The sequence below is a fragment of the Sinohyriopsis cumingii genome, chromosome 5, assembly GCF_028554795.1.
Source record: "Sinohyriopsis cumingii isolate HCF-2022 chromosome 5, ASM2855479v2, whole genome shotgun sequence".
NCBI lineage: Eukaryota > Metazoa > Mollusca > Bivalvia > Unionida > Unionidae > Sinohyriopsis > Sinohyriopsis cumingii.
The window spans coordinates 140,536,250-140,560,246 of record NC_142965.1 but is presented as its reverse complement, the minus strand read 5'-3'; the positions used below and the strand labels follow the sequence as shown (position 1 = coordinate 140,560,246).

At 33.6% G+C, this 23,997-nt stretch overlaps 1 protein-coding gene across 18 annotated transcripts in view; it reads right to left on the bottom strand.

Moving 5' to 3' along the window:
• Positions 1–23,997, bottom strand: part of LOC149800365 (muscleblind-like protein 1) — a 309,043-nt gene that overhangs the window by 263,700 nt on the left and 21,346 nt on the right. The window contains exon 1 of one of the 18 annotated variants that reach the window (XM_089959995.1): positions 11,216–11,412. The exons of the other annotated variants lie outside the window; for them this stretch is intronic. The gene's annotated coding sequence lies outside the window, so the exon portion shown is untranslated. Of the gene's footprint in view, positions 1–11,215; positions 11,413–23,997 lie in introns of those variants that run through there. 18 annotated transcript variants of the gene reach the window in all.

The window sequence follows — 23,997 nt, the reverse complement described above, 5'->3', positions numbered from 1 at the left end:
GATTATTTTTTTAATGCTAACTTCATGAAAGGTAAACAGGGAATTGTGGTTTTTCCAGAATCTTCTTTCCAAACAGATTCAATTTTAAAATTTCATTACCAACATCAAGACTTTGTGCAGTAGTAGGAAAAGAATTTTTTTTCTTTTTGTTAAAAAGAAGCCCCAACAAAAAGTGTCCCTGTACATATTTTGCTCCTATATTTGACAATCAACATAAAAAATGGTATTCTTTTACATACATGCCAACCTCTAGCAGGGAAAAGTTTTATTGGCAAAAATTTGTGAATACAATTTAGATTAAAGCAAATTTTTGGCAGAAATACGAGGTAACAGATAAACTGTAAAATTTACTTACAAGATTTTCATCTGCATGGCTTTTTGTAAACAACTTTGCAAAATTTGACTGCAACACACATGAATACAATTTAAATATTCTCAATATATTGAAAAATTCACTGCTAGTACTTTCAAGTCATTAATTTATTTCATTTACCTATGTTTTAAAATAGAAACAAGGCTGGTATAATGTTAAGGGTGTATGTACAATCAATACCTGGCTTGGTCAGGCAAAGCCTGCCATGAGATATTTGCCTTACAGGCTTTTTGTTGTTCAGGAAGTGGTCTGTAAAGTGGAAAGCTTCCTGCTGGCCTAGGAGAAGCAAAATCAACTTTAATCATTGCCATTGTACAATTATAATATATAAAAATGGAGAGCAAACACTGATGTTTCTTTTGGTACTGATACCTACAAAATAAAGGCAAGGAAGAAAATATCTGTAAATTGCTTTCCATACTTACTTTGAAATCGCAACTGGATGCAATTTTTAGATCTTCTAACAAGGTGTAGATCTACCAGTAACATTCATGTTCTGGTGACCTTTGAAATTTTAGGTTTTCAGCAGATGTTAGGCTACACACTGCATCCAATATTTTTCATAGAGAAAGAAAAGGGAAAACTGAGAAGAGCCAATGACCGATAAGAAGCTACTGGCAAGCTTTCTTACATACCCAAGTTATAGCCCTGCCAAGACTCAAACCCAAGTGGACAGGGGAGCTGTCAGTTATTTGTAATGGCAAATACCTTAGACAATTGTTTATGCTGTGAATTAAATCAAAAATGCATTTGCAGTATGTACTTGTCATAAGAAACTGTTTTCAAGTTCCCACAATACGATTCCTAATGTCAGCAGACAGCAACAAGTTGACAAATTTTCATTTCAATAGGGCAATTTTTTGTCACAAATGCAACAACTTTATTAGCAACTCAAAGCACTGTTCAATAAAACCATTATTCAACCAGTTAAACATGCTTAACCAGCTTAAAAACCTGCCTAACTGGCCTGTTGACATGTTTAACCAACTTGCAGGCCTGCTTAACAAGCCAGTTAACCTGCTTAACTAATGAGTTAACCTGCTTAACTAACTTGCTGGATAATTAGTATGACTTCATACTAAAAGTGTCTCATTCATTGCCAGTGTTGAAAAATAATTGTATAGCTCTAGTCAAAGCAATAAAAGCATGAAGATTTAAAGAATTAAAATCGGCTGTTGCTGAATAAAAATAAATAATTGTCTCCATTCCCCCACCCGTTACCAGTTAAGTTAATCTCTGAATTAACACTATTCGTACAGCAAGACTGCAACACAGATGTATATACAAGTTTGTAGTACCAGGACAAAACCTCCAACAAAAAAGAAAGAATTATGAAGACAATGTTAAACAGAAGACCATATTTTTAATTCCAAACAAGCTGGATGCATTCAAAAATATCAGTCTGGAAACAGAATGGTCTGTTGAAGATTTCATTCATAAGAAATTCTATATCTTTACAAGTTTTGGATTTTTTTTTGCTCCAGAAATGAAGGTCTCTATTAAAGATATATTGACACTGATGATTTCTCAACAGCAAAGGCACATCTAAGTTTGTAGTATGGCATACCAAGCATCTTCAAGATATAGTTTGGGAGTTTTACTCTAGAAATGGAACTGTAAATGATGTAAAGACTGATGGACAAAAAACAAGTTTAAATCCTACCATTAGATCAGCACAGGTCACAAACAGTGGTGTGTTTCTGGGCAAGGTACTTTACTCCAATTGCTTTGCCACAAAAAAGTTACTTCTTTTGCTGCACTCCAAAACAACAAACCAAACCATTCACTTTTATACTTTGGTGTGCAAACACCCTTGGTAACATGTTAAAGAATGGACAATTTGATTGGATAGTGATGTAATAAACAACCATTTGGCACTGATGCTACACTACAGCTGAGCAACTTGGTTGACAAGTTGCCTGACAGGAAGGATAGCAGACAGAAGTCAAGCAGCTTGCTGATCTTTATCACAATTTTCACAAATATACAAGTGAACTTCATGAAAGCTGCAAAAAAGTACTTTTTGTTTATTCAAAACTTATCTGTACAGAGCATATTTTAAATACATACAATCGAACTCGATATATACGCATGTAGTGATATTTAAAGACACACACACACACAGAAGTTTGTGTACATCAACAGGAATGCTGTGAAGCAAATCCAATCAGAAGCCAAGCTTGTTTCCACCTCCTTTACAAAAAGAAAACATATCGCTCTAAATAAGCCTATATATAAGAGCATCAGAAGTCACATGACTAAATCATAAAGATGTTTCTGGTAATGAGAGACTATAGCAGCTGAAATGTTTTGACATTTTATTAATTACAAAGTACCTGGGGATATTTCATCAAACACATTCTTGCCTCTGAGTCAGAAAAATTGCATATTTTGTGCATTTATCAAAACCTAGAAACATGAGGGTAATTTCAAAGTTTTTTTTACCATAAATACATGTACTTGCTTATAATTCAAGACAAACTGCAAACAATGACGATCCTGATCTGCCATAGCATAATACACCTGCAAATCTGGCTGTATGTTGTTTTCTATTGATTATTCCTAACAAACTGCACAGACCCAGATCTGCCAGTGTATTATGCAATGTTAGGTCAGGATCTGTGCAGTTTGCAGTTGGATTCGTCTTATAAGCAAGTCTAGATGGTAATCAAAACAATAACAAATCACTCACTCTTCACCTACTTAATTCATTTTTACTGAGAATTCATTATACAACTCTTTTTCTGCCTTTTTAATATTTTTTAAAAAAATGTTTTCTTCAGACATTACTCACCCAGTGGATGTTGAAAGAAAAAATAAATGGATTACAAAGTTTTCTTTTCTGTCTATAAATTCATCTATGTCACTGGTGGCAGATTCATTGCTGCTGTTGACGCTTAATACCCTCATTTTATTTCCTTATTTAATGAAATTGAAATCTCAACCTTAGCACCAGGGTTTTCTTTGTGTCAAGGATACTGAGCTACATCTGTATGAATAGCAGCTGCAATACTCTATTTGCATGTATATTATATTCATCCTAAGAGACCTAACATAGATCTGCCACCACATTCTGTGACAGCAGATCTGGGTCTATACTTTTCCTTAGAATTGTTAGCGGAAAATAAAGTTGATTTTTTTTTTAGATAAAAGTTTTAACCCATAGTTGGCTATATCGTGCCAAGGAAATGTAAGCTAAGTGGCATTTCCATGGACAGCACTCATTATCTTTTGAAATATCTGGCTCAAAAAATGTTATGGTATTGTAAATGTAAATGCGCATTGCTACAATGTTAAATTGTTACAGTATTGTAAAAGTACATTACTACAATGTTAAAATGTATAAAACTTCGAGGTTTTTAAACCAGCTGACTGGCAGCTAATGAGAAGGCATACCTAGCAACTCCCGATTTTTGGGGGCTCGTTCCACACGTACCTCTCAATCTCATAATATCTTTTAATTTTTGCAGAAAACTCCCAATTATTACATTATGTCTGTCGATTTTCATTCTACTAAAACAACCCTACATAAATAGATGTAAATATGCAATCTACGTATGCCATTTTCTATTTTATCACCTGTGAATATTGTTATGGTAAAATAATCATTATCAACTACACAGAATATTTTTCTTCAGTAAATAGTTAAGTATAAACATTATTCACATAAAAAAGCTGTTGTGCAGTTGGCCACTGCTGACCAGAATATAAAAAAGAGACACATCATGAGAGAAAATATGGCATGTCACAGGGAGAAATGGTGCGTCTTTGAGAATTTCACACATACTGGACCCGAAAGATCAGTCAATATTTTGTGAAAAAGGTGCTTAAAAAATGCTGTGATAAACCTCTTGATTTTAGGTCCCAATCGCAATATTTTTTTATTCAGTCTCTTGGTAAAACTGTTTCTGAATTAAAATTTGTGTTGTTTATTCTATGCAATGCAAAAATGGTCTGTTTACATGAAATTTCACTTGCTCAACAATCGGAGCTAGTAGAGTTATCATTGCTACCTAGGTGGTGCCACTGCCTATGTAGTCCATCAATCAGATTACCTCCGTAGTTCCATTCAACTGATAAACAAAGAAAACACTTCCTAGATTCAACTATTTGATTAAAGTTTCTGTAATTATGATGAGTACATGTTGCTGTGTACATGTTGTGATGATTATTAACACATTAACCCCTGGAGGTTTTTGTCGTTTTTGTCTAAAATTCGAGTAGGAAACACATTTTGAAAGCTATTTCTGAATACATCATAAAACACCAACTTCCAGGTGATCTTCCAATAAAAAATACTGCCTACTTGTGTTAGGAACATCATTTTTCATTGGCTATTTGGCTTGTGCACATGCAGAAGGGTAAAAGTTGGAGTTTTGTTTTTTTCTTCTGTTTTTTTTTGCTTAACGGACCCATTATTTTCATACTGAGACCACTCTTTATTCCAAATGCCCATCTTATCCTACTTTTTGCAAAGGTTCATCTGTCTGTTTGCAGTTCATACCAGTCTGCCTTAGATCTGAGACCAAAAAGTCTAAAATTCCGGACACAAAATCAGAATCTGACCAAGGGTGAATTTTGGGTAGCAAAAATTCGGGTCCAAAAAATAGGTTTTTCTCTCTGTATTTTGTAGTGCAACTAGAATGTCCAGACTATTTGATATCATTGTAGAGCTACATTTGTCTATCTTTCTATAATACCACCCACTTTAGTGTATCATACATGACCTTGACGCTACAAAGCTCTGCAGTAGGCTACTACCTCCCGCCACGTAAACTCGTCACCAGGGGTTAATGTGTTAAATGACAGAAAAATAAGTGGCAAAAGAGTACATATAGAATGAATGATAGGTCCAGCCAAAATATTTAAAATTTTAACAAATCCTTTAACTAGTATGGAGTCAAATTTGCTCAGAAATAACTTTCATCTGCTTTATGTTGTGTAATGTTAGAATACATATTGTTTCAAAACATGCATAAAGCTATTTATATAACATGTGTTTATTGTAGTATGTGCTTGCAATCCCAGTTTTAAAAAAGATGTGCTGGAAATAAAAATTATGAAAACATTCATTCATTTGTTCTTTAATTTGAGTTCAGAAGATATCAGTTATCTGACAATGATTATTATATCAGTTATCTGACAAATGATTATTATATCAGTTATCTGACAATGATTATTCATTTTAAAATTCAGCTTTAAAAATAATTGTCAAGAAGCTCAGATCTGAAATGCGACTAAAAAAAACATTTAAACTTTTTAGTTATAAATGTTTCATTCCCATAAATGTCAATGTACTTTATGTCCATGACTTAAGGTTATTGACTGTAAACACAAAGTACATTTCTCTGCACTAGGACAAAGAAGTTATCCTTTAATTTTGAAAAAGTTAGTCATGGTTCTCATCAAGGAATACTCTGAGGAAAACGCACATCTACTGTTCTGTTTTAAATACAGCACAGACAGCAATGAAATTATTTAATCCCTAGATGAATACTGACTTCCACAATGTGAATTTTATTTATAAAACCATCTGGTGACGCAGCCAGCAATGAGAAATCTTTGGAAACTACAAGTCTTCAGGTCTGTGCTGAATTCTCAAAGTCCTCCATGTATCTCTGTACAGTGATCGCCTCATGTTTGTACCTCCATGTATCTCTGTACAGTGATCGCCTCATGTTTGTACCTACATGTATCTCTGTACAGTGATCGCCTCATGTTTGTACCTCCATGTACCTCTGTACAGTGATCGCCTCGTGTTTGTACCCATGTTCAACAGGTGCAGACTTGACATTTGTGGCAACAGTAAATGGTTTGGCTAACCTAGCACTATCTGTTTTGCCCATTGCTTTGCATATTTGACCGAACACTTCCTAGACTAAATTGTGAGGTTAGAAGTTCTTTTAATCAAACAAAGTACATGTTACTGTGTGGCTGGGTAGTACTAAATGACAGAAAAATAAGTATATATTCAAATAGTGATATGTTTAGCAAAACAATATTCAATTTTAAAATGAAGAACTCAGTAAATATCTGTGATAAATATACTGATTTATATTTGATTGCAAATGTAATGTGAACATCAATATAAAAATTATGAAATGAAAAGGAGCATGATGGTAATATAAATTAATTTATATGTAAAAAATTCAGCTGGCTTAACTCTAAGTCTGACCAAAGTTATCATGACACATGCGTAAGTTCAAAGAGTAAAATATGTTTTAAATCTTTAATAATTCACTTTATAGAGATAAAATTACACTTTTTTATGAATTAGCCCCATGGCCATGGTATAATGAATTAGCCCCTTGGCCATGGTATAATGAATTAGCCCCTTGGCCATGGTATAATGGTTAGTGAGCTTGACCATGGAACCACATTAGAATCCTAAAACAACTTTACATGAGATCCAATTCTGAAGAATTTCTACTTTTTTTTTCATTAACTACATAGTGTAACCAATCCTAAGGACACATTTTAACAAACAAATCTTTCAACCAGTTCATTCTTTCATCACAAAATCCACATATTTCTTTTCCTTAGTTCTTCTCTCAACTGAGAAATCAAAAATAAAACAAATTTTTATTCCATTATCAACACCAAAACACAGTTTGGAATGTACATTAATATCTGCATGCAGCCACCTATAAATTTTCAAGGGCAGATAACCAAACACAAGTCCTCATTAATTTTACCTCTCTGAGCATGATGGGCTTGAACATTTTATCCTCTTTTTATGTGTGTGCAGATATGCATCTACTTTGTCAGCAGCTAGCCACATGACATCCACCAGCTGACGTGACATATGTCTGGGGTGGGTGGGAGTTAAATTACACATTTAGCATGAATTAGAAGGCAACCCAAAAGTTTGACGATTACTGCATTGAAGAGATAAAGGTGCATATACCAAAGAATAACAAGGGAGAATAACTTTAACAAAAAAAAACAACAGAATCCCATGCCTGATAAGCCCATTACCACCTATCCAAATTATTACAAAAACGTTTTATGATGTTAAGCTCTAAGACACCCTCCCCTCCTCCCAACAAAAAGGAAGAGAACCCTATTTTAGGAGAAATATTGTACGTGTACTTGGAATAACATATCTGAGTTTTATGTACCCCTTCTCCCCAAAAATGAAGTTTTGCTCAGAAAATTTCAGGAATAGCCAATTTGCTTGTACATCCTTTGGAACAGTATACACTGTATAAGGTTCCAAGTCATCACAAATAAATTTATGTAAATAAATAAAATCATACAAATGCATTTTGAATCAAAGAAATTCACCTCAAAACAGGTACACCATGTGCTTTCAAGTATGAAAGAGATTCACCTGTAAACAGGTATACGGTGTGCATTCAAGTATGCAAAAGATTAATCTGGAAATAAGTATATTGTGTGCATTCAAATATGCAAGATTCACCTGTAAACAGGAAGGGCCCCAGATGGCCAAGTGTTCCAAGACACTTGGAATTAAAGATCAGCTGCACATCTCAAATCTGAGTGGGTTCAAGTCTTTGCTGGACCAATGTGGGCACGTGAGAAAGCTTGCCAGTAGTTTCCCATGGGTTGGTGGTTCTTCCTGATTTTTTTCCAGGATTCTTCCTCCACCAAATATACTGGCCATCATGAATAGTCCATCACGTGCTGAAAAAATGGCATTAAACCCACACAAACAAAACAATACATCTGACAGGCTCATGGTGTACATCAACTATGCATGAGATCCGGATGGAGTTCACAAACTACTGATGTATGCCTAATGCAGGTAGGAATATTGTATGTTGACAATATAGTGTTAAAAAAAACTCCAATAAAATAATGTTTTGCATTTTCACTTGCTATTATCATATTAAAAGAAGATATAGATAGCGGTTTGTGTGCTAGACTTGTGAAAAAAAGAATGCGAGTCTGAATCCCATCATCCTTTCGGCATGGACCAGTTACAACATTGTGTCCTTGGACAAGGCACTTAACTGCCTCAGCACCCAAAAATTCTACCATATATATATGCTTATAAGCTAAGTCCAACTAAAAACTGCACAGACCCAGATCTACCATCAAATAATGTGCTAGCAAATCTGGGTCTGTGCAGTTTGTTCAGAGTAACCGAATAGGCTTCAAATCCTAAAGCAGATCTGGGTCTGTGCAGTTTGTTCAGAGTAATTTATAGGCTTTATTGTCTATACGGTACTTTTTATTGCTGTGCGTTAAGCATGAAATGAAATGTCCTATTAGAAGAATTTGCCTAAATCGATATCCTGCATTATTTAGGACAATATTTGTATGTTATGATACCCCTTTGGTTGAAAAACCTACAACCATTTTAGTCTTGCTTTTCCACGTGAAGCTATTATGCTGACTGACTGGGATGAATTTCCTTGTAATAATCAGCCAGAAAGAAACAAAATTGTATTGACTGGTTCCATACCTTACTGAAGTCTTATTACTTGCCTGCTTTACATTTTAATAACACAGTACCAATCCATCCAACATAATCATTAAATATGACACTAAACTGTTCTTCAACTTCTCTTCAATACGTGGAAATTCAAATATGAGCCAACCTCTAAAAAAAGGTCTACCCTGCCGTTTGACTTCAAACACAGACCTAAAGAGGAGTCAAACTTATAAATTTAATTAATATATTGTATGCATATGACTGCATGTGGTGAGACAAAGAAATACAAATTTCATAAGAAGCACTAATAATGTTCATGGTATCGGAAATCCCAAATATATAAGTATGCCTTACTGAATATTTTAAGCTCATATTGAATTGACAAGCATGCATGAAAAAGACACCCCCACCCCAAAGCAAACAAATTCTTTCATACTTTAGATGCCTGGAAAAAAATTCCCATGATTTACTGAAAGTTGTACTTAGAAATATACCAAATTCAAATGGTACTATATGTATCCCATGTTTTACTGAAAGTTGTACTTAGAAATATACCAAATTCAAATGGTACCATATGTATCCTATGTTTTACTGAAAGTTGTACATGTACTTAGAAATACATGTATACCAAATTCAAATGGTACCATATGTATCCAATGACTTACTGAAAGCTGTACTTAGAAATATACCAAATTCAAATTGTACCATATGTATCCCATGACTTACTGAAAGTTGTACTTAGAAATATACCAAATTCAAATGGTACCATATGTATCCCATGTTTTACTGAAAGTTGTACTTAGAAATATACCAAATTCAAATGATACCATATGTATCCCATGACTTACTGAAAGTTGTACTTAGAAATATATCAAATTCAAATTGTACCATATGTATCCCATGACTTACTGAAAGTTGTACTTAGAAATATACCAAATTCAAATGGTACCATATGTATCCCATGTTTTACTGAAAGTTGTACTTAGAAATATACCAAATCAAAACTGTACCATATATATTCACATACAGGTCAGATCCAATAGCAAACTGCATACTCAGATCTACATAAATTACTGAAGTAATCAGTAGAACAAACAATGTATGTAAGAATTTATCATTCAATCTATCGGATGCTTAATTGTGATTTTTTTCATGGAAGCAAAAAGATGACAACTATCAGAATGGTCTGAATGAAGATGGAACCTGGTCTCTTTTTCTTCACTGCACAGCAAGACAAGTTGATTATTAAATCCTCAGACAAGTTGACTATTAAGTACCCTGCCAAGTTAATCATTAAATGCCCTGACAAGTTGACTATTAAGTGCCCAGACAAGTTGACTATTAAGTACACAGGCAAGTCAATTATTAAGTGCCCAGACAAACTGATTATTACATCCCCTGACAAGTTGATTAGTATGTGCCCAGACAAGGGGATTATTAAGTGTCTTGATAAGTTGATTATTAAGTGCCCAGATAAGTTGATTATTAAGTTCCTAGACAAGTTGATTATTAAGTGTCCTAATAAGTTGATTATTAAGTGCCCAGACAAGCTGATTGGTATGTGCCTAGACAATTGGATTATTAAGTTCCCAGACAAGTTGATTAAGTGTCCTGATAAGCTGATTTTTAAGTGCCCAGATAAGTTGATTATGATGTGCCCAGACAAGTGGATTATTAAGTGCCCAGATAAGTTGATTATTAAGTGTCCTGATAAATTGATTATTAAGTCCCCAGACAATTTGGATTAAAGTGCACTGTACAATGACACAACCTGGTAGGTAACCCGGACTGATCCAATGGTAGGATCTGAACCCATGCCACATTGAAAAGGAGTCCAGCATGCCAACTAGGACTATCAATAAGGAGTCCAGCATGCCAACTAGGGCTGTCAATAAGGAGTCCAGCATGCCAACTAGGGCTGCCAATAAGGAGTCCAGCATGCCAACTAGGGCTGTGAGGTTCTCAGAATGCGTATATCAGAGTAATTTATGTAGAACAAAACCTAAACCAGCTGTTCTCAGTTAAAATACATTGGATTTTACCTGACCATCATTCAAACACACTACTGTTCAGACAGATAGACATATGGACAGATAGCAAATGTAAATGTATTGAAAATAATGAAATTTGCCAGTTACAAACCTAAGGTTGACCAGAATCATTGGTAAATAGATACAAAATTTCACTATAACCCGACGGACAGAAACTCCAGCTTATATAATGGTTGGGACTTGAAATCGGCAGTTTGCTGGAGCTAAACGTTATAATCTATTTACAGTTTGATTAGTACAAGCACCTTTCACTGACGACTTAATTGCGATGTACAGTGTAAGCTGAGGCATCAGCACGTGCACAGCCTATAAATAATCCTTAAGCATTTAAATCACTAAAACTTAAAGAAGAAAAAAAGATTAAGTTCTTATTTACAGTTAAGTACTTACTGTGATGATGTAAAGAGCTGGATGAACATAACTGCAACCTTCTTGACTTTTCTTAAATGTTGAAGCAAATGGTATAAACTCTCAATTTTTAATACTGTGATAGGATGGTCGCCATACCTTCTACTTTAAGGACAACTCCTTTCCTAACAAGTGCTTATTTCCTGTTCTTTACCTGTGCACCGTTATCAGGTGCACAACACAAGCAGTCATATATTTGCCAAGGTATGACCTTTTAATCCCATATCATGGATGTCCCACATAAACTGAGATATGGAAAATGGGTGCTAAAAATACAGGTCGTATATACTCCCTTTCTTGTAATGTACTAATTGGAACTCTAATGCCGAAAGTATGGATCTGTAATTTGAGATTGGTTTACCTTTCTACTAGTATATATGACTCAATGTCTAGTTTCTCTTTAAACACTTTTCTTGAATAGACTGGAAAATTAAATGTTCTTGTTTCCAAGTTTCACTTCCTGACATATAACATAAGAAAACAAAATATGTTTGACAACCCAGACTTTTAAGGTGACTCATGCGATGCATCCAGTCTACATGAAACCAGGATTTCATTTTTTGTCTCCCTTCCCTTACCACAAAAGAATACCACAAGGGAGGTAAACTTTGTTATAAGTGCTTTTCTTTATTATATGACAACTCCAGGATTCACGGTTCTAAATATATATAGAATGGGAACCAGTCTAGAAATGGGTAAAGATAAAACAGAGTATAAATATATAGGGGTCTGGCTGACCATAACTGGTCGATAATTAAAAGTAAAATTTTAGCAAAAAGAATCTTTGAGAGCTTTCCTATTTTAACTGAAAAAAAAAAAACAACAATATTATATTGATGGAAGTTCACTCCATTTACAGACTTGACTTTGATACAGCCATTATACAAATCAGCATTTGATTCTTTAAGTGTGGAAATGAAAACACATGTAGATCAAAATACTGCCAAGGTTCATTTGGTTTACTCCACACAGAACCTTGTATCAATGATGGGTCTATACTAAGAAATATTGTTCTGATCATGAATGTTTGGAAATTTTAAGTTATTGAATTTTTAATATAATTGTGTTTCCACAGGTTAACTATGGGAGCAGAATTAGTACCACGAATCATCCATGTACAGTCCTGCAACAAATTAATTTGAGCTTTCTTTCTCCAAGTGAAAAGTAAATAATAATGTCTAGAAACATGAAACTAAATCATCTCCATGAACACGATGAAGGATTGGTTTGATATGGAGCTTTACGACACAGCAACACATGTAGGTTATTTAGCATGGAAGTAAATTGGAATCAAGTGTCTTGCCCAATGACACACCATGGTAGCTGACCCAGGCTGGTCTGATGGTAAGATTCAAACCTCCACACTTGAGGTCACCAGTCAGGCACACTAACCACTGGGTCAGTATGACTTATGCCTCCCTTAGTTGTCTGGGATGATCCCTTAGTTGTCTGGGATGATCCCTTAGTTGTCTGGGATGATCCTTTAGTTGTCTGGGATGATCCCTTCATTGTCTGGGGTTATCCCTTCATTGTCTGGGATGATCCCTTCATTGTCTGGGGTTATCCCTTCATTGTCTGGGATGATCCCTTCATTGTCTGGGATGATCCCTTAGTTGTCTGGGGTTATCCCTTCATTGTCTGGGATGATCCCTTCATTGTCTGGGATGATCCCTTAGTTGTCTGGGACGATCCCTTCATTGTCTGGGATGATCCGTTAGTTGCCTGGGATGATCCCTTCGTTGTCTGGGATGATCCCTTAGTTGTCTGGATGATCCCTTAAGTTACACAGGAACGGTTTTATGATGATTTCAACAGTTCTTTTCCTTTTAGTTTGGGATAACATATCATTCAAAAGAATTTATCACCAAGATTTTTATTCTACATATAAGTATGGTATAAATAACAATGACATAACTGTGACTTAATCAACAGAGAATCAGGATTCTCCCAATTCTTGTATTATCTTACAATAACCTGTAGAGGGGGCCCAGAGTGACCGAGTGGTCTAAAGCATTTATCGTTATAGATCATTGCCATCTCTGCATAAAGTCAAGTCTCAGATTTGGCCAACGTGGGTATGTGAGAAAGCTTGCCAGTAGCTTCTTGTGGGTTGGTGGTTCTTTCTGGGGTTTTCCCTCCACCATTTATACTGGCTGCCATGTATAGCCTATCTTGTGCTGAAAATGTTGTTAAACCCTACAACAACAACAACAACAACTAACCTGTAGATGGTATGTCTGATGATTGACCAGCCATTTCACCATGTCATATATTTGTTATTTGTCTCACTTGACTTAACACTGCAGAACAATAACATTAACAGAACAATAATGATGACAGAACAATAACCTTGACAGAACAATAACCCCAACAAAACAATAACCTTGCTTGAAAACACAAATGCATGCATATCATTTTCTACAAAAAGTTGTCAGAAAATTGCATGACATGACAAAATTATCTTGAAAAAAATAAATGGTTTGTGAATCAACAGAAAATACAGCTAATGTGTCAAATAAATTTAGCACTTCAAACTTACGTATCATCTCTGTGAGTGACAGACAGATAAATGGACAGAATCATTAAAATGTGTGCCAAATACCATCTATTCAGATCATCCCCATAAACCTGCATATCATCTGTGTGACAGACAGACATATGGACAGGATCAAAGTGTGCGCCAAATAACATATATTCATATCAACCCTGAACTTTGCATACCATTTCTCTGTGTGTGTGTGTGATGAACAGACAGACATATGAACAGAATCAATCAAGTGCATGCCAAATAGCATCTATTTATATCAAACCCGAAACTTGCATATCATATATTTATGCTCTCCAGACAGACAGACAGATAGATTGACAGTCAAGTAAATTCTATTGATGTCAGCCAGTGAAACTTGCTTAGCATACCATATCTTTCAAACAGACAGACAGACAGACAAATAAATGCCAGACCAAGCCTCTCTTTATAGTGACCTCTGAAACACTAAGACATAATTATATTTCCCTACACACAAAAGCGGCTTGTTATTCATTATATCTCCCAGCTATCTGACAATAAAACTGGAAATCAAACACCATGCAAAGAACATTTTATGACGGTCATAAACATTCTTTAAGATACAATCTTGCTGGAATTCTACATTACTTCTAGTTTTGGTTTAAATCTGCTCAACAACACTACAAAAATGTATTACGATGAAATTAACTAAATTTTACAAAAAAGTTACATTAACATTTTATTAATTCAATATCTACCTGTATACAATATATTCAAAATGTATATACGAGTAATACATGATCTATCAAAGTCACTATCTCACACTGGATTTGATCTCAGTGTCATAGACTATAGTCACAGGCCTCACTTTCAAATGCAAAAAAATGAAAACCAATCAGGCTTTTGTTGTGTTTTAAATATTTCATGTAATGGAAAACAGAAAAATCCAGCAAGGCTTATGAGGTCTCAGAATCATTGAATGTAATGCTTCCCAAGAGAGCTGCCATAGGGTTGGCTGACTAACAGTGAAACCACTTTATGACAAAGTGTACTTTATACATGCTGATGGTACTCCAAATTTAAGGTTAGAAGTATAAAGGCCAAAAAAGGAATTGTTTAAAATAGTTTTCAATATACTGGTCCACAGGTATGGAACAACATTCCCAGTGACATAAAGCAGGCTCCTAGCATTTCATCTTTTCATAATCAATGTCTTAAATGAATGAAATCTTTAGACAAGTTAACAGTTCTAGTCAAATAAATACTGCCTGCTTTTTCACAGTTTAATTTTTCAATGCTGGATGATATTTTATATTTGTTTATATGTTCACAGATGCCTGTGCATCTGTTCCAGGCTTGATACTTTGATTTTTAGAATCGCTTAATTATTTAGTGTCAAGCCAGATTTTTCACATCATGTTGTATATACTGTATATATATTGTACATAATAGATTGAAGGCCTCGATGTAGATTAGTTCTGTAACTAACTTACCTTCTCTAAATAAAGTTATTATTATTATTATTATTATTATTATTATTATTATTATTATATAGTATTCCCTCATCATAATGATGGCCATTAACCTATAAAGAATACACAATAATAATGTGACCACCTTACAAAATATATATTATACAGTATTCACTTGTTATAATGTCCTGGACCACAAACGTATTCAATGATAGTGTGACCACCTTATAATAAAGTGCACTGTATAGTATTCCCTCATTATAATGCTCTCATATTATGCAATATTACCTTGTTATAATGATGTCCATGGGATTAAAAGAGTATACTTATAGTGTGACCAACATATACAATTATACAGTATTCCCTCATTTGAATGCTGTCCATGGCATCAATAGACTATACTTATAGTGTGACCAATTTATAACAAAACGAATTATACAGACTTACCTTGTTATAATGCTGTCCATGGGACCTCTAAAGTACACACTTATAGTGTGACCACCTTATAACAAAGTGTGTACATCATACAGTACTCCCTGATTATGACACTGGCCATGGGAACCATAGTGTATGTTGACCAACTTATAACAAAGTGTGTACATCATACAGTACTCCCTGATTATGACACTGGCCATGGGAACCATAGTGTATGTTAACCAACTTATAACAAAGTGTGTACATCATACAGTACTCCCTGATTATGACACTGGCCATAGGAACCATAGTGTATGTTAACCAACTTATAACAAAGTGTGTACATCATACAGTACTCCCTGATTATGACACTGGCCATGGGAACCATAGTGTATGTTAACCAACTTATAACAAAGTGTGTACATCATACAGTACTCCCTGATTATGACACTGGCCATAGGAACCATAGTGTATGTTAACCAACTTATAACAAAGTGTGTACATCATACAGTACTCCCTGATTATGACACTGGCCATGGGAACCATAGTGTATGTTAACCAACTTATAACAAAGTGTGTACATCATACAGTACTCCCTGATTATGACACTGGCCATAGGAACCATAGTGTATGTTAACCAACTTATAACAAAGTATATGAAATATACAATTTTACTACCACAGCATCAAATGGAATCCATTACTAAAGTTGCTCTGGGGGCACTCACCAGTTATTATGTACTGCTCCCTTGTGCTAAAAAATCAGCCTGAATTAGTCTAAAGTACACTATCCATAGCAGCTATTACAATAGGGAAAATGAATTTTGCCAGACTAGACAATACCAGCTTCTGAAAGTGCAATGAATGAATTACCAAATACATAAAATGTAAAAAAAAAAAGTTATCAGCTCTTTTTTATACAATTTACTTCTGAATTTCAGGAAGTGAAAATGACCAAGTGGAGCTAGCACTTTTTTGAAAGGTGCACATCTGGAGTAAGGCCAACCTGTATACTCTATAACCCATATTACACCCATCAATCATACACCAAAATAAAGGGAATTAAAGGTTCTTTGAATTATACCTAAGATATACAAGATCTTTTTTAAATAGCCAGTATAACCAGTGAGGAAAGCCTGGGAAATTCTTTTTCTTTAAAATTCTAACCCTATGCAAAACACGAAACTGTAGAGCGCCACCATTACAATAGGAAACATTTTATAATATGTGTGTGTGTGTGTGTGATTTGGATTTCTAATGTAGCTTTAACAATCTGAGTCATATCGCTACAATGTCTGCAGTGCAAATGTCTGCAATGTGGCATTTTATAGTGATGTCTAGGTCTGAGGCATTGTGCCACAGACATGTAGCATTATGTCCTACCAAGTCATATTATCCTGACACCAGGCCAACCAGTCCTAGCACTAAGCTCTTAATGCTGAGCATCATGTGAGGCAGCTGTTAGAACCATATTTATAAGTCTTCTGTATGACTCAGTCAGGGTTCAAACCCACGACCTCCAGCATCTGAGGTGGATGCTTTAACCACTTAGGTCACTGGAGTGGTCCCATTTTATAATGAACTATATTATTAACCACTTAGGTCACTGGAGTGGTCCCATTTTATAATGAACTATATTATTAACCACTTAGGTCACTGGAGTGGTCCCATTTTATAATGAACTATATTATTAACCACTTAGGTCATTGGAGTGGTCCTATTTTATAATGAACTATATCAGACTAAATCACATGGAATCAAGAGACATCAATATCAGACTAAATCACATGGAGTCAAGAGATATCAATATCAGACTAAATCACACGGAATCAAGAGATATCATTATCAGACTAAATCACACGGAGTCAAGAGATATCAATATCAGACTAAATCACATGGAGTCAAAAAATAATCACACGGAGTCAAGAGATATCAATATCAGACTAAATCACATGGAATCAACAGATATCAATATCAGACTAAATCACACGGAGTCAAGAATTTACAAAACCAGCCAGTAATCTGATATTAATTTATCAATATCAGACTAAATCACATGGAATCAAGAGATATCAATATCAGACTAAATCACATGGAGTCAAGAGATATCAATATCAGACTAAGTCACACAGAGTCAAGAGATATCAATATCAGACTAAATCACACGGAGTCAAGAGATATCAATATCAGACTAAATCACAGTCAAGAGATATCAATATCAGACTAAATCACATGGAGTCAAGAGATACGAATATCAGACTAAATCACATGCTGTCAACAGATATCAATATCAGACTAAATCACATGGAGTCAAGAGATATCAATATCAGACTAAATCACACAGTCAAGAGATATCAATATCAGACTAAATCACACAGTCAAAAGAGATATCAATATCAGACTAAATCACATGGAGTCAAGAGATACGAATATCAGACTAAATCACATGCTGTCAAGAGATATCAATATCAGACTAAATCACACGGAATCAAGAGATATCATTATCAGACTAAATCACACGGAGTCAAGAGATATCAATATCAGACTAAATTACATGGAGTCAAAAAATAATCACACAGAGTCAAGAGATATCAATATCAGACTAAATCACATGGAATCAACAGATATCAATATCAGACTAAATCACACGGAGTCAAGAATTTACAAAACCAGCCAGTAATCTGATATTAATTTATTAATATCAGACTAAATCACATGGAATCAAGAGATATCAATATCAGACTAAATCACATGGAGTCAAGAGATATCAATATCAGACTAAATCACATGAAGTCAAGAGATATCAATATCAGACTAAATCACACGGAGTCAAGAGATATCAATATCAGACTAAATAACATGGAGTCAAGAGATACGAATATCAGACTAAATCACATGCTGTCAACAGATATCAATATCAGACTAAATCACATGGAATCAACATATATCAATATCAGACTAAATCACACAGTCAAGAGATATCAATATCAGACTAAATCACATGGAGTCAACAGATATTAATATCAGATTAAATCACACGGAACCAAGAGACAGCCACATTTGTTGAATTAAAAGCTCACTTTATATATAATATATACATCACAGATGATACCTACAAAGTAAGCACAAATCAAAATATTCAATGAAATTTTAAAGTTATTTTACATCAAATTATATTGGAAAATTTTCATTCTTTGAATATATATATATATATATATATATATATATATATATATATATATATATATATATATATATATATATATATGTATATATGTGTATATATATATATATATATATATATATATATATATATATATATATATATATATATATATATATATATATATATATATATATATATATATTGTACATGTCCGCCCCATAAATTTAAAACTTCTTACAGCAGACCTAAAGGTTGATTAGTTCTAGCAAATGGAGGGCTTTAAGTTGATTAGTTCTAGTAAATGGAGGCCTTTAAGTTGGTTAGTTCTAGTAAATGAAGGCTTTTCAGTTGATTAGTTCTCATAAATGTCTTTAAGTTGATTACCCCTATTAAGTGAAGGTGCTTAAGTTGATTAGTTCTAGTACATGAAGACCTTTAAGTTGATTAGTTCTAGTAAATAAGTGGGTCACCATCTCTAATGAAGATAGAAAATAAGGTGCTACTGTTGTACATTATTCATTACTTTTGGGAGTTGTATGATAGGCAAAATTAATAAATATAATTTTGTTAAGGACCAACAATTTAAATTTTTATGTATTCTTTATTTTAAAAAATTGAGGAAAAAATATGATTTTTATGGATTAATGGTGTGAAAATGTAAAGGATATGGCAACATGTACCTTATTATTTGTTATTATCATTATTTGTTGTTATTATTATTATTATTATTATTATTATTATTATTATTATTATTATTTGTTTTCATTATGTACATATAGCAACACGTTCATATCACAATATGATTTCAGATGGCAATGCACATCCACAGAACTGTGACTGTTAATTAAAATAAAATAAAATAAGCAAACCGTCAAACAGATCAATTGGTTTACCACTGTAATGAATGTTGTACATTTCTGTGCATCAAATAATAACAATTAACTTTATAGTACTTACTATGCACATTATACAAGGATCATGCTCACTTTTGGTGTCAAAAATACAGGTAAAATAGGAATTACTTTAAAAAATACAGGTAAAATAGGAATTTCTTTTAAAACTACATTAAAATAGGAATTTCTTTTAAAAAGACAGGTAAAATAGTAATTTTTTACTTGAAATGTATATCAGTTATAGGACTTTTTTCATAAAATATAGAAATAATTAAAACACATAAACTAAATATTTCTAAAATTTCATTCAGAAAAACATATCATAGAACCATTATAAGATATTTAAATCTATGAATTATATGAGAATTTGACAGGTTGTAATCAGAAAGACAAATTGTGTATTTTATTATCTTGGTAAATCATATTCAACTATGTTTTATACATTTAAGGTTTGTCAGGTTACACAGAACTGAAAAGAAAATTAAGGCTGAAAAGTATATATATTTGTTTTACAGGATCCTATTTTACAAATAATAATTAATGGACAAATATGACCAATATAGTTACTATACAATCAAATCTTATGGTGAAGCAAAAGTTGTATGCAAGTTCTCCATACAGCAATAGTTGTCATTATAAATTACAATTTTCTATGCTTTGTTTAAATATATGAATCATTTCTCAAGATTTGTATACCTGATTGTCAAAATATCGTTTAGTTTGTTCTTATAAATAAATTATAAAATAAGAAAAACTGTCAGTTATAGTTTGCTTTTAATAATTCAATGACTGAACAGGAAATTCATTTTGAAGGGCTTAGTTTACAAGAATAAAGGCACAAAAAGCCTTTTAAATTGAGTAAATACAATAAATCAATGAGAAACACCAATATCACTGCTCTTATTTATTGTCCTAATTGATTGGATTTGAACTGTGATGGGGTTAATCTGACAAGCAATATAAATGTATTTCTTTCTGTAATAAATAAAGCTAAACAAGATGAGCCTAAAATCTTTCATACCATTCAATTAGACATCTGATCTGACAATCTCTATTATTTCATTCTATGAAGCTGTAAAGATGATTATATCAGTGTTCATTGTAGAAAAAAGTAGGCTCATTGACCCCTACTAGGTAAAAGATATAGGACCATTTAGAAAAATACAGCAGTCACAACTACACTTACCTGCTGTTTATTCAAGAAATTCAAAACAGATCCAATTATTTCATGTATTATTTTTTGCAATAAATATTCATTTTCATGCAATTTCTTGGCTCCTACAGTAAATGTGACAACTATTCAGGACAATATCCCAATCAGTCTTCCCTGTCATAAGCCTTCACCGCTGGCATTTTTAATTTCTCATGCTCAAGCAGCTGTTTCTGTCTAGAATGTATGTGGGATTCACCTCTAGAATGTATCTGGGATTCACCTCTTGAATGTATCTGGGATTCACCTCTATTATGTATCTGGGATTCACCTCTAGAATGTATCTGGGATTCACCTCTAGAATTTATTTGGGATTCATGTCTAGAATTTATCTGGGTTTCTCCTGGGATTCACCTCTAGAATTTATTTGATATTCACCTTTAGAACTGATTTGATATTCACTTCTAGAATTTATTTGATATTCACTTCTAGAATTTATTTGATATTCACCTCTAGAATTTATTTGGGATTTACCCTAGAATTTATCTGGGATTCACCTCTAGAACTGATTTGGTATTCACCTCTAGAATTTATTTGGTATTCCCCTCTAGAATTTATCTGGGATTCACCTCTAGAATTTATTTGGTATTCACCTCTCAAATTTATTTGTTATTCACCTCTAGAATGTATCTGGGATTCACCTCTAGAATTGATTTGGTATTCACCTCTAGAATGTATCTGGGATTCACCTCTAGAATTTATTTGGTATTCACCTCTAGAATTTATTTGGTATTCACCTCTAGAATTTATCTGGGATTCACCTCTAGCATTTATCTGGGATTCACCTCTCAAATTTATTTGGTATTCACCTCTAGAAATTATCAGGGATTCACCTCTAGCATTTATTTGGAATTCACCTCTAGAATTTATCTGAGATATGTTTCTGTGCACTTGGACTCGTCTTATAAGTACATATATATGGTATTAGTGTAAGTGTGCAGTCTACAGTGGGCCCCCATAATATTATTATTGTTTTCATTAATACAAAAATAACCTAACAATAATCACATACTGGTAATTTGTACTCTATTTGGTAGCATGGCATTATTATCTCTATAGCAAAGAAATTACATAATCAACAGGTGCATTTTCTGCAATTAATTAATTAATTAAAAGTAACATATCTAATGTTTATCATAAAAACAAGTAGACCTGATATTTCCCACATGCAAATCTTAACACTTGACCATTTCAATAAGCTAGCTTGTGCAGAAGTGTAAAAGCACACGCAATATAACTACTTTGCTGATAAAACTCTATGAAAGATGGCAGTATTTTTAGTATGCAGTTTTTTGCTAATACTCAGTCATCCAATATGCCGATGTTGATAACCCCACAGATAAAACATCCTCCAAAGTTGTACAAAGCCCAATCAACCAGATGCAAGATCACCTCATTTTTATGCACTGATCTGGAGCATTATAAAGCAGTCCATGATCATTATAACTGAAGCCTATATTCCAAGTTTGATCAAAATCAAACCACAAATAAGTCTTCAAGAGTGGTAACAAGCTCAACAATATTTGTGGATCTTGCTCATTATTAAACATAAAACCAATGTCACAAATTTGATCAAACTTGTTGAAGGTCTCAATGAATGACATAAAACCAATGTCACAAATTTGATCAAACTTGTTTAAGATCCCAGTAAATTAAACCAATGTCACAAATATGATCAAACTCAGATAAGAAATATGGCTTCCAGAGGGGTAATGAGCTGAGCCAATCAGATGCAAAATCACATCATTTAGTATGCTTGGATCTCAATCATTACTGATCCCATCAAATCATTATGCGATCATCATACTTGACGTATGAAATTTGCAGCTGGATCCAACTTGCATGCGAGTATATACAGTATTACTATGGTACATGATTACATAACCCTTGAATTTAAATTTCATCATGTAGCTCTGTGGAATAATTCTGTAATAACTTACGATGGTGTGACAGTACTGGGTCACTGCACTCAATGCATCATCTTCCATGTTCACTGTGAATGCACTTCATTTATATCCCCATGAATGGATTAAATAAATCAAGCTTCAAAACTGGTTTTAGCCAGACCTCATCAAGACCAAGTCCGGAAAAATATTTAAAGTCTAATACCTGCACTTGAATGAAGTTTTTATTTAATCATAAGAGACTAAAATTTTATCCTCGAAACTCGAAGCTAAATTAAACTTTACTGCTCAAGCACAAATGTATGTCTTGCACAGATGGACACATATGCTCTTCGTCATTTTCCATAAGACCCGAATGACCTCACTGGTATTCATTGCAAGTTACTCTATTTTGGCTGAAACAGGCACTCTTACCAAAAAAGAGCAAGTTTACTATCACTTCAAACTATATGAACTGGATGCAGGAAACCATTTATTTGACAGCAATCCTGGCACTGCAGATTGGTAAGACACCTAACTGGCAGGTGCTTCAATTGTTGCTTTTGTAGCAAGCTTAGAACTTAGTCTACACTTGTATAAATCATAAAACTAATCTGTATGTGCTGAAATTCCTTTATTCTAACAACGTCCCTTCTACTTTGTGATCATGACAATCAATCACCAACTGTTATAAATATTATTATTTTTATTATGGAGTGTTATGGATCTGCTTATGCTTGTACATCCTATCATGACAAATAATCTGATGTGTACCTGCCCCACATCATCATGCATACCTGCACAAACCCGTACACTTACATCATCATACATACCTGTACGGACCCGTATACTTACATCATCATATGGTTCTATCTCTGTATGTCATATTTCTTGAATTGACTCTTGGGTTATAATCAGACATTGCTGGTTATTAACTACACTATTTCAAGTTCTTCATTATTGCCTTAATTTAAAAATACATATATTTATACACTGTATATACATTTTAAATAAACTTCTTTTCATTTTTTGTAAGTTTATATGCACTGAAACTATCTTACATAAGTTGTGTACTAAAAAATTGATACAAGATATATAAAAATCATCAAGGGTCATAATGCATTCTTTTTTAAAAAGCTGCTTTTCAAGGAAGTGACTGAAAATTTTAATGAAGATCTTTCTGAAAACTGGTCAATCACACCTGTTTGCTTTGTCATCCAA